This window comes from Equus asinus, chromosome 21 (assembly GCF_041296235.1).
Source record: "Equus asinus isolate D_3611 breed Donkey chromosome 21, EquAss-T2T_v2, whole genome shotgun sequence".
Classification (NCBI taxonomy): domain Eukaryota; kingdom Metazoa; phylum Chordata; class Mammalia; order Perissodactyla; family Equidae; genus Equus; species Equus asinus.
This window is the reverse complement of record NC_091810.1, coordinates 78,234,452-78,244,747: the sequence shown is the minus strand read 5'-3', so window position 1 is coordinate 78,244,747 and position 10,296 is coordinate 78,234,452.

Here is a 10,296-nt window from a genome sequence, read left to right as displayed (position 1 = left end):
AGAATTAGTTTGAGAATAAACAAACTCATAAATAGCCAATTGAATGGAAATAATACATCAATGAATGCCAATAATGTGTCGCCACTCTGTAACTGACTGACAAATCATGGAGCCTTGCTGGGCTTCACTTGTCTCCTCTCTGAAATGGGAATTATAACAGTACCTACTCAATAAGGCAGATGTGAGGACTAAAGGAATATGCAGAGCTTAGAACAGTGCTTGGCTATTATTATTGGAAAGATCTGGTGCTAAAGAATCATATTAAAGGGATGTTTCAGGAAATAACCATAGTTATACATGTGGATCTTTGCACAGGAGGCAATTGTTGGAGGAAGGGGCGTTATAAGAGTAGTCTCACATTTTGGAACAAGTATTTTGGAGGATTCTTAATCTAGGAATCCATTTGGGAGCATCCCTGACATTCATCACCCTGTGTTGGCTTAAATACTTTCTCTGCAAGGAAGCTCAATACCTTTCAAAACCTCATTGCACAGTAGAGATCTAACTTTAATATTTCAGCACCAAGTATGTCATATTTGTTCAAATAGTCTCCCCAGCCTATCATTTGCTTTTTTCCTCTATACAGATTTTCTTAAGTTTTGTAGAATTGAATATAATAAACTCTTTCCCTTTGTGATTTCTTCATTACTTTTTACATAAAAAAGATTGGCAAAAAAAAATAATGAATAGACAATTAACAGAATAAGAAGTATAAATGGTCAACATATATGAGAGAATGTTTAATCCTATACTAATCAAAAGTATATAAATTAAAATTACGAATCTTTTTGCATGTGGAATCAGCAATGACAGAAAAAAGAGAATATTGATTATTTGCTTGTTAGGGTGTGATATGATGAGCTCATATATTGCAGATGAGAATGTAGACTATTACCAATGACTTGGCAATACGTATCAAAAATCTAAATCTTAATGTGATCGTTAATTTTATATGTCAACTCGGCTAGCCCACAGTACCCAGATAGTTGGTCCAACATTATTCTAGATGTTTCTGTGAAGATATTTTTTAGATAAGCTCAACGTTTAAATGAGTAGATTTTGAGTAAAGCAGATTACTCTCCATAATGTCGGTGGGCTTCATCCAAACATTTGAAGGCCTTAATAGAAAAAGACTGACTTTTCTTGAAGAGGAGAAAATTCTGCCAGAAGACTGCAGACTCAATCTGCAGCATCAACTCTTGCCTAGGTCTCCAGTCTACTGATCTACTCTGCAGATTTTGGACTTGCCAGCCTCCACTATCACATGAGCCAATTCCTTAAAATAAATCTCTTTCTTTATATATAAATCCTGTTAGTTCTGTTTCTCTGGAGAACTCTAATACATTTGGTAATACTTAATTTAAACTTAGTAATACCATTTCTAGGAGTCTATCTTGAGGGAATAACAACAAATAGAGTACAAATTTATACAGCAAAAACAGAGAAAAATTAGTAAAAAACAAATGTTCAAAGTTTTATAATTAAATAGGTATATTATGCCATATATACCCATAAAAGGAATGATACAGTCTGCAACTACTGAAAGTCGTGTGTTGGAATAATATTTGTTGATATGGGGAAATGCTCATATGTGACATATTCCTCTCCCAATATCTATGCACCTATCCATCTAAGTCTGTGCTGTTTAATACAGTAGCCACTAACCACGTTTGGCTGTTGGGCACTTAAAATGTGGCTAGTCAGAATGAGGAACTGAATTTTTAATTCCATTTAACTAAATTTAAATTGAAAAAACGTATGCCCAATTCAGCTATTAGAAATACTTGAAGTGTATTTGGAAGAATTTGGGTATTTCAACCTACTTTTCTTAATTAAAACTTTATTTTTTAAGGCAGTTTTAGGTTCACAGCAAAATTAAGAGGAAGGCACAGAGATTTCTCATATACCCCTTACTCCGAAACATGCTTAGCCAGCCCCATTATCAATATTCCCCATTAGAGTGGCACAATTGTTATAATTGATGAACATACATTGACACATCACAATTAACCAAAGTTCATAGTTTACGTTATGGTTCATTCTTGATAGTGTACATCCCGTAGGTTTAGACAAATGTATAGTATGTATCCATCATTACAGTCTCGTACAGAATATTTTTCACTGCCCTAAAAATCCTCTGTGTTCCTCCTATTCATCCCTCCTTCGTTGATCTAATTTTTTAACTTTGAATTTTATGAAGTCAAAATACAGATTACGTATTTTTGATGAAAACTGAGCATCCAAATTGAGACAAGCTTTAACTATAATGCCAGATTTTAGTGTGAATTGCATTTTTGAAATTTTCTATAGTGGACACTTTGTTTTTATAATCAGAACAATATTAGTTCAAAAAGAAAATATAAAGTCATCTTCAGCAGCAAGAAATAATGAAAATATCTCCAAATGTGCCTTTCATGACATTCATCATACAAATATCCTACTTTTCAGGAATAAGAGTCTCTAGACTTTTGGGGAAATAATATTTCATCTAGCAGTACCTAAAATTTGAGGAAATCAGTCGGTCTGGATCTACTTGTGGGAATTTGAGAACATGTGTTAATATTTCATAAACAGCTATTCAACACATTTTGTGAGAACTCTTTTCTTGAGCCATGAATAACTTGTTACTATTTTTCTGAATTCTGGCTCTAAGTTAATGTTTTCTTATTCTTGAGGGATTTTACAGTTAGATTTTGAAAAAGATAAACTGTCTCTGGAAACTATGTAAAAGACTAATATCCAATCAGCCTTATTCTTGTGAAGAAATCATGCTTTGACCAAAGGAAGAGAGAGCTCGTAATTTTCACTGGTGTTTTTCTTCCTTTCCTTTGCAATGTAACAGTTTGTGAGTTATCCTTGAGATGGTTCTCTGTCGGAAAATCTCTGAAACGGGATGCTTCTGTTGTTAGTTAAGTGATCATTGCCCGCTGTCACTCTTTTATTCCACACCATTGGGCAAAATGCTGAGGGTCTCCAGGGATTTCAGGAATTAGCCTAAGCTATTTGTGACTTTCTTCCTACTTTTGATGCAGGTAACACTAAGCAATCCCCAGAGTGGAAATCATGAACCTCGATGCACTGGCATTGAGTACTCACAGGTGGGTATTTCCATCTCTTTTTAAAGACAAGAAAGCTGAGTTTCAGAAGCACTAAGTGCATAGTAAATATCAGAACTGGGTCTACTCATTTCTCTCAAATTCCAGTGTGAATGTTCTTATTTAACTGGAGGTTTCTAGATTAAAAAAAAGTTATAATAGATATATTTGTTGTGTGTTGTATGTTAGAAAATAAAGAAAACTTCTGCTTCAATGTGGTGCATGACCATACACATCTATCTCTTCTTCTTGAAAACGCTTTAAAGGACAAAAGAGAGAGAGAGAAAAGAATATTAATACACAGGCACAAAGAGAATTGGAGAACACACAGCCATGAATGAGAATCAACACAAGTTTTTTGAAAAGACACATTTCTCAAAGAAAGTGGCAGCTTTGTTAGTAGAGTAGAGAAAGCTGCAGGCTGTGAATGTCTAAGACGGGGATACTTATGAGAAACAATTTGATTCTTGCCTTAGAATCTTAGAAAAGCATAGAATTTAAAGCAGCAGGTGCAGCAAAAGATGCAGATGAGGCATGAGACCACAAGGGGAGTGATTGAAATCTTTCACGCAAAGCCTTAGTTCTCTTCCTCTCTCCAGAGTTGGCTGACTAGTCTTTCCTTTACAGCTAGTTTCCAGTCAGCCATTTGCCACCACACTCTGAAATACAAACAGTTAGGATCACTGGGCATTTGAAGAAAGCTTCCAATATGAGAAAGACCCAAACAGGCAGAAAAATTAACATGGAGAAAATAGAGGACATAGAGCCTTTCTGTTAAGAAATTAGAACAAAAGAGAAGAGAATAGGAAACAGGACAAGAAATTTAGGGGGGTAATTCTGGGAGATTTTAACTTTCAGTAAATAGAGGAGAGGAAATTTTCAAAGAAAAAATGTAAGAAAATTCCCAGAACTGAAAGACTTGACTTTCCAGGTTGAAAATGCTGTCTGTGTGCCAATCTCAACCAATAAAAAAAGAAACACGCTAAGATAGATCTTTATGAACTTCAGGATATCAGGGATGACAAAAATATCCTAAAAGCTTGTGGTGGGAGGAGAACTTCACATACAAAGAAATGGAAATTAAAGTGGCATTGGACTCTTCCAACCGACACTGGAAGCACTAATGCTATGGAGCAGTGCTGTCATAATTTGGAGGCAAATTATGCTCAAGTCTATGCTCAACGTCGAGTTCTTTTTCAATTATTTTATTAAGGTCACATTGGTTTATAACACTGTGTAATTTCAGGTGTATATTATTGTATATCAATTTCTGTGTAGACTGCATCACACTCACCACCAATAGTCTAATTTTTGTCTGTCACCATGCATATATGTGATCCTTAACCCCTTTTGCCCATCCCTTCCCCTCCCCTCTAGTAACCACTAATCTGTTCTCTTTATCCATGTGTTTGTTTATCTTCCAAATATGAGTGAAATCACATGGTGTTTGTCTTTCTCTGTCTGGCCTATTTCGCTTAACATAATGCCCTGAAGGTCCATCCATGTTGTTGCAAATGCGAATATTTTGTTCTTTTTTAGGGCTGACTAGTATTCCATTGTATATATATACCACATCTTCTTTATCCATTCATCAGTTGATGGGCACTCGGGTTGCTTCCATGTCTAGTCCATTGTGAATAACGCTGTGATGAACACAGGGGTGCATAAATCTCTTTGAATTGTTGATTTCATATTCTTTGGATAAACATCCAGTAGTGGGATAGCTGGATTGTATGGTATTTCTATTTTTAATTTTTGATAACTCTCCATACTGTTTTCCGTAGTGGCTGCACCAGTTTGCATTCTCACTGGCAGTGAATGAAGGTTCCCTTTTCTCCACAACCTCTCCAACATTTGTTGTTTTTTGTCTTGGTAATTTTAGCCGTTCTGATAGGTGTAAGGTGATGTCTCATTATAGTTTTGATTTGCATTTCCCTAATAATTAGTGATATTGAACGTCTTTTCACATGCCTGTTGGGCATGTGTACATCTTCTTTGGAAAAATGTCTGTTCATATCCGCTGCCCATTTTTTGATTGGGTCTTTTGTTGTTGTTGTGTTGTATCAGTTCTTTATATATTTTGGAAACTAACCCCTTGCCAGATGTATGCTTTGCAATTATTTTCTCCCAGTTGGTGGGTTGTCTTTTCATTTTGTTCAAGGTTTCCTTTGCCTTGCAGAAGATTTTTAGCCTGATATAGTCCCATTGTTCATTTTTTCTTTTGTTTCCCTTGTCTGAGTAGACATGGTATTCGAAAAGATCCTGCTAAGTAAGACTGTTGTCGAAGAATGTACTGCCTGTATTTTCTTCTGGGAGTTTTATGGTTTCAGGTTTTACGTTCAAATCTTTAATCCATTTTGGGTTAATTTTTGTGTATGGTGAAAGATAATGGTCTACTTTCATTCTTTTGCATGTGGTTGTCCAGTTTTCCCAACACCATTTATGTTCCTTTCCTTTCTCCATTGTATGTTCCTGGATCCTTTGTCAAAGATTAGCTGTCCATAGATGTGTGGTTTTATTTCTTTCAACTCTGTTCCATTGATCTGTGTGTCTGTTTTTGTGTCAGTACCATGCTGTTTTGATTACTATAGCTTTGTAGTACATTTTGAAGTCAGGGGTTGTGATGCTTCCAGCTTTGTTCTTTTTTCTCAGGATTGCCTTGGCTATTCAGGGTCTTTTGTTGTTCCATGTAAGTTTTAGGATTCTTTGTTCTATTTCCCTGAAGAATGTCATTTGGGATTCTTATTGGGATTGCATTGAAACTGTAGATTGCTTTTGGTAATATGGACATTTTAACTATGTTTGTTCTTCCAATCCATGAGCATGGAATAGCTTTCCATTTTTTTAATGTCTTCTTCAATTTCTTTCAATAATGACAGAGTTTTTGGTGTATGGATTTTTCACCTCCTTGGTTAAATTTACTCCTAGATATTTTATTCTTTTTGTTGCTGTTGTAAATGGGATTGTATTCTTGACTTCTCTTTCTGCTAGTTTGTTATGAGTGTATATAAATGCAACTGATTCGTGTAAGTTGATTTTGTACCCTACAACTTTGCTGTAGTTGTTGATTATTTCTAACAGTATTCTGGTGGATTCTTAAGGGTTTTCTATATATATATATAGAATCATGTCATCTACAAACAGCAAGAGTTTCACTTCTTCCTTTCTGATTTGGATACCTTTTACTTCTCTTTGTTGCCTAATTGCTTTGGCCAAAACCTCCAGTACTGCGTTGAATAAGAGTGGTAGGAGTGGGCATCTTTGTCATGTCCCTGTTCTCAGAGGGATAGCTTTCAGTTTTCCCCAGTGAGTATGATGTCAGCTGTGGATTTGTTATATATGGCCTTTATTATGTTGAGGTACTTTCCTTCTATCCCCATTTTATTGAGAGTTTTTATCATACATGGGTGTTGGATCTCGTCAAATGTTTTCTCTGTGTCTATTGAGATGATCATGTGATACTTATTCCTCATTTTGTTAATGTGGTGTATCACATTGATTGATTTGCAGATGTAGAACCATCCCTGTATCCCTGATATAAATCCCACTTGATCGTGGAGTATGATCCTTTTAACATATTGCTATATTCAGTTTGCCAATATTTTGTTGAGGATTTTTGCATTGATGTTCATTGGCAATATTGGCATGTAATTTTCCTTCTTTGTGTTGTTCTTCTCTGGTTTTGGTATCAGGGTGATGTTGGCCTCAAAGAATGAGTTATGAAGCATTCCATCTTCTTCAATTTTTTGCAATAGTTTGAGAAGGATAAGTATTAAATGTTCTTTGAATGTTTGGTAGAATTCTCCTGAGAAGCCATCTGGTCCTGGACTTTTGTTTCTTGGGAGGTTTTTGATTACTGTTTCAATCTCTTTACTTGTGATTGTTCTATTCAGATTCTCTATTTCTTCTTGACTCGGTTTTGGGAGGTTGTATGAGTCTAAGAATTTATCTACTTCTTCTAGGTTATCCAATTTGTGGGCATATAGTTTTCCATATTATTCTCTTACATTCCTTTGTATTTCTGTGGTATCTATTGTAATTTCTCCTCTTTCATTTCCAATTTTGTTTATTTGAGCCTTCTCTCTTTTTTTCTTAGTAAGTCTGGCTAAGGGTTTGTCAATTTTGTTTATCTTCTCAAAGAACCAGCTCTTAGTTTCACTGATCCTTTCTACTGTTTTTTTTTTAGTTTCTATTGCATTTATTTCTGCTCTAATTTTTATTATTTCCTTCCTTCTGCTAACTTTAAGTTTTGTTTGTTCTTCTTTTTCTAGTTCTGTTAGGTGTAGTTTAAGATTACTTCTTTGAAAATCTTTCTTGTTTGTTGAGATAAGCTTGTATTGCTATAAATTTCCCTCTCAGTACCACTTTTGCTGCATGCCATAAGAGTTGGTATGTTGTATTTTCATTTTAATTTGTCTCCAGATATTTTTTGGTTTCTTCATTGATCCAATAGTTGTTCAGTAGCATGCTGTTCAGTCTCCACATATTTGTGACTTTCCCAGCTTTTTTCTTGTAGTTGATTTCTAGTTTCATAGCATTGTGGTTGGAAAAGATGCTTGATATGATTTCAATCTTCTTTAATTTATTGAGGCTTGTCTTGTTTCCCAACATATGGTCTATCTTTGAGAAAGTTCCATGTGCACTTGAGAAAAGTGTGTATTCTGCTATTTTTGGATGGAATGTTCTCTCTCTATATATATATCTATTAAGTCCATCTGATCTAGTGGTTCATCTAAATTCGCTGTTTACTTGTTGACTTTCTGTCTGGACGATCTATCCACTGATGTAAGTGGGGTGTTCAGGTCCCCTACTATTATTGTTTTGCTATTAATTTCCCCCTTTAGGTCTATTAATAGTTGCTTTATGTACTTTGGTGATCCTGTGTTAGGTGCATATATATTCATAAGTGTTATGTTCTCTTGGTGGAATGTCCCTTTTATCATTATATAAGGCCCTTCTTTGTCTCTCACTGTCTTTTTTATCTTGAAGTCTGCTTTGTCTGATATAAGTATGGCAATGCCTGCTTTCTTTTGTTTGCCATTTGCTTGGAGTGTCATCTTCCATCCCTTCCCTCTAAACCTATGTTTGTCTTTGGAGCTGAGATGTGTTTCCTGGAGGAAGTATATTTTTAGGTCTTGTTTTTTAATCCATCCTGTCACTCTTTGTCTTTTGATTGGAGAATTCAATCCATTTACATTTAGAGTGATTTTGGTATATGAGGGCTTAATACGGCCATTTTAGCTCTTGTTTTCCAGTTGTCCTATATTTTCATTATTTCCTTTCCTTGTATTTCTGACTGCCATTTAAGTTTGGTCGTTTTCTGTGATGGTTTTCTCTTTATTTATGATTTACGGCTCTGCTCTGATATTTTGTTGAGTGGTTACTATGAGGTTTGTATAAAGGATCTCATAGATGAGATAGTCCTTTTTCTGATAGCCTCATATCTCCATTAGTCTAAGCATGTTCCATCCTTTTCCTCTTCTTCTAAGTTATTGTTGTCACAAATTATTCTTTTTTGTGTTGTGATTTTTTGACTAAATTGAAGTGTTTATAGTTATTTTTGATGCATTCCTTCTCATTATCTTTTATGTTATAATTGAGTGTTTGCTAACCTGTTATGATAGAGAGCTGCAATTTTCTGATTTTGTCTGTCTATTTATCTCCTTGCTCAAAGCTTTGTAAACTTTTGACCTTTTGTTCACATAGGAGGGCTTCCTTCCTCATTTCTTATAAGAAAAGTCTAGTGCTGATGAACTCCCTCAGCCTTTGTTTATCTGGGAAAGCTTTTATTTTTCTGTTGTATCTGAAAGATATTTTCGCTGGATAGATTATTCTTGGCTGAAAGTTTTTTACTTTCAGTATTTTGAATATATCATTCCATTTTCTCTTAGCCTGTAAAGTTTCTGCTGAAAATCCACTGAAAGCCTGATAAGGGTTCCTTTGTAGGTTCTTTTCTTCTGCCTTGCTATGCTTAATATTTTTTCTTTGTTATTAACTTTTACTGGTTTTACTATTATATGCTTTGGAGGTCTTTTTGCATTGATGTAATTATGAGTTCTGTTGGCTTCCTGTGCTTGTAAGTCCAGTTTCTTCCCCAAGTTTGGGAAGTTCTCAGCTATTGTTTCTGTGCATGAGCTCTCTGTTCCTTTCTCCCTCTGGAATACCTATAATCCTCATGTTGCTTTTCCTAATTGAGCCCAATATTTCTTGAAGAATTTCTTCATTTTAAAAAAATCTTCATTCTCTCTCCTCCTCCACCTGAAGCATTTCTAGATTCCTGTCCTATGATTCACTAATCCTGTCCTCCATAACATCAGCTCTATTTTTTATGGTTTCTAGATTATTTCTTATCTCATTAATTGTGTTTTCATATCCAGAACTTCTGTATAGCTTTTTTTAAGGGCTTAAATCTCTTTGGTGAAATATCTGCTCATTAATTTTATTCCTCAGCTCACTGAACTGTCTTTCTGAGTTTTCTTGTAATTTATTGTTTCTTTATGACGACTATTTAAAATTCTCTGTCATTTAGATTGTAAATTTCTGTGACTTCAGGATTGGTTTCTGGAGACTTGTCATTTTCCTTCTGCTCTGAAGTGTTACTGTCATTTTTCATGGTGTTTGATGAGCTGATCCTTTGCTGGTGCATTTGTGGTAGCATCAGGTTGCAGATTCCACCTGCCAGCACTGAGGGGGAGCAGGAGCTGTGTTTCTGATCCCTCCCTTTCTGTGGAAGTTGTGCAGTTATGGCTGTGTTTGCACATTGGCTGCAGCCACTCAGCAGGTTTCTCTCATGGGGGTGGCACCTTTGTGCTCAGCAGATGGGTTGCACATGCATGGGCTAGCTCTGTGCTTGCAGATGGTTTCGCTGAGCTACTGTGCTTGGTGGGTGGGGTGCCCTCACAGGGACTGAGCCACCACCAACTTGCCACTCAATGGGGAGCAGGGCCACCTCAGCATGGTAGGTGCTCCCACAAGTTGGGCCCCAAAGGCATTCACATGCATGGGCTGGGGCTGCCCCTGCCTCCTATTATAGTCATGCTGGTCACTGTGTGAGGACCTGCGGCTTGGCTCACTGCCACCAGGGAAGGGGGTGGTTCCACTTACCTAGTTCCACTGCTTCCTGGGGATCCAATATACCCACCTTCAGATGCATGGTTGTGTGGATCTCTCAGGCATCCTGTTGTGCTGTGTGGGAATCCTC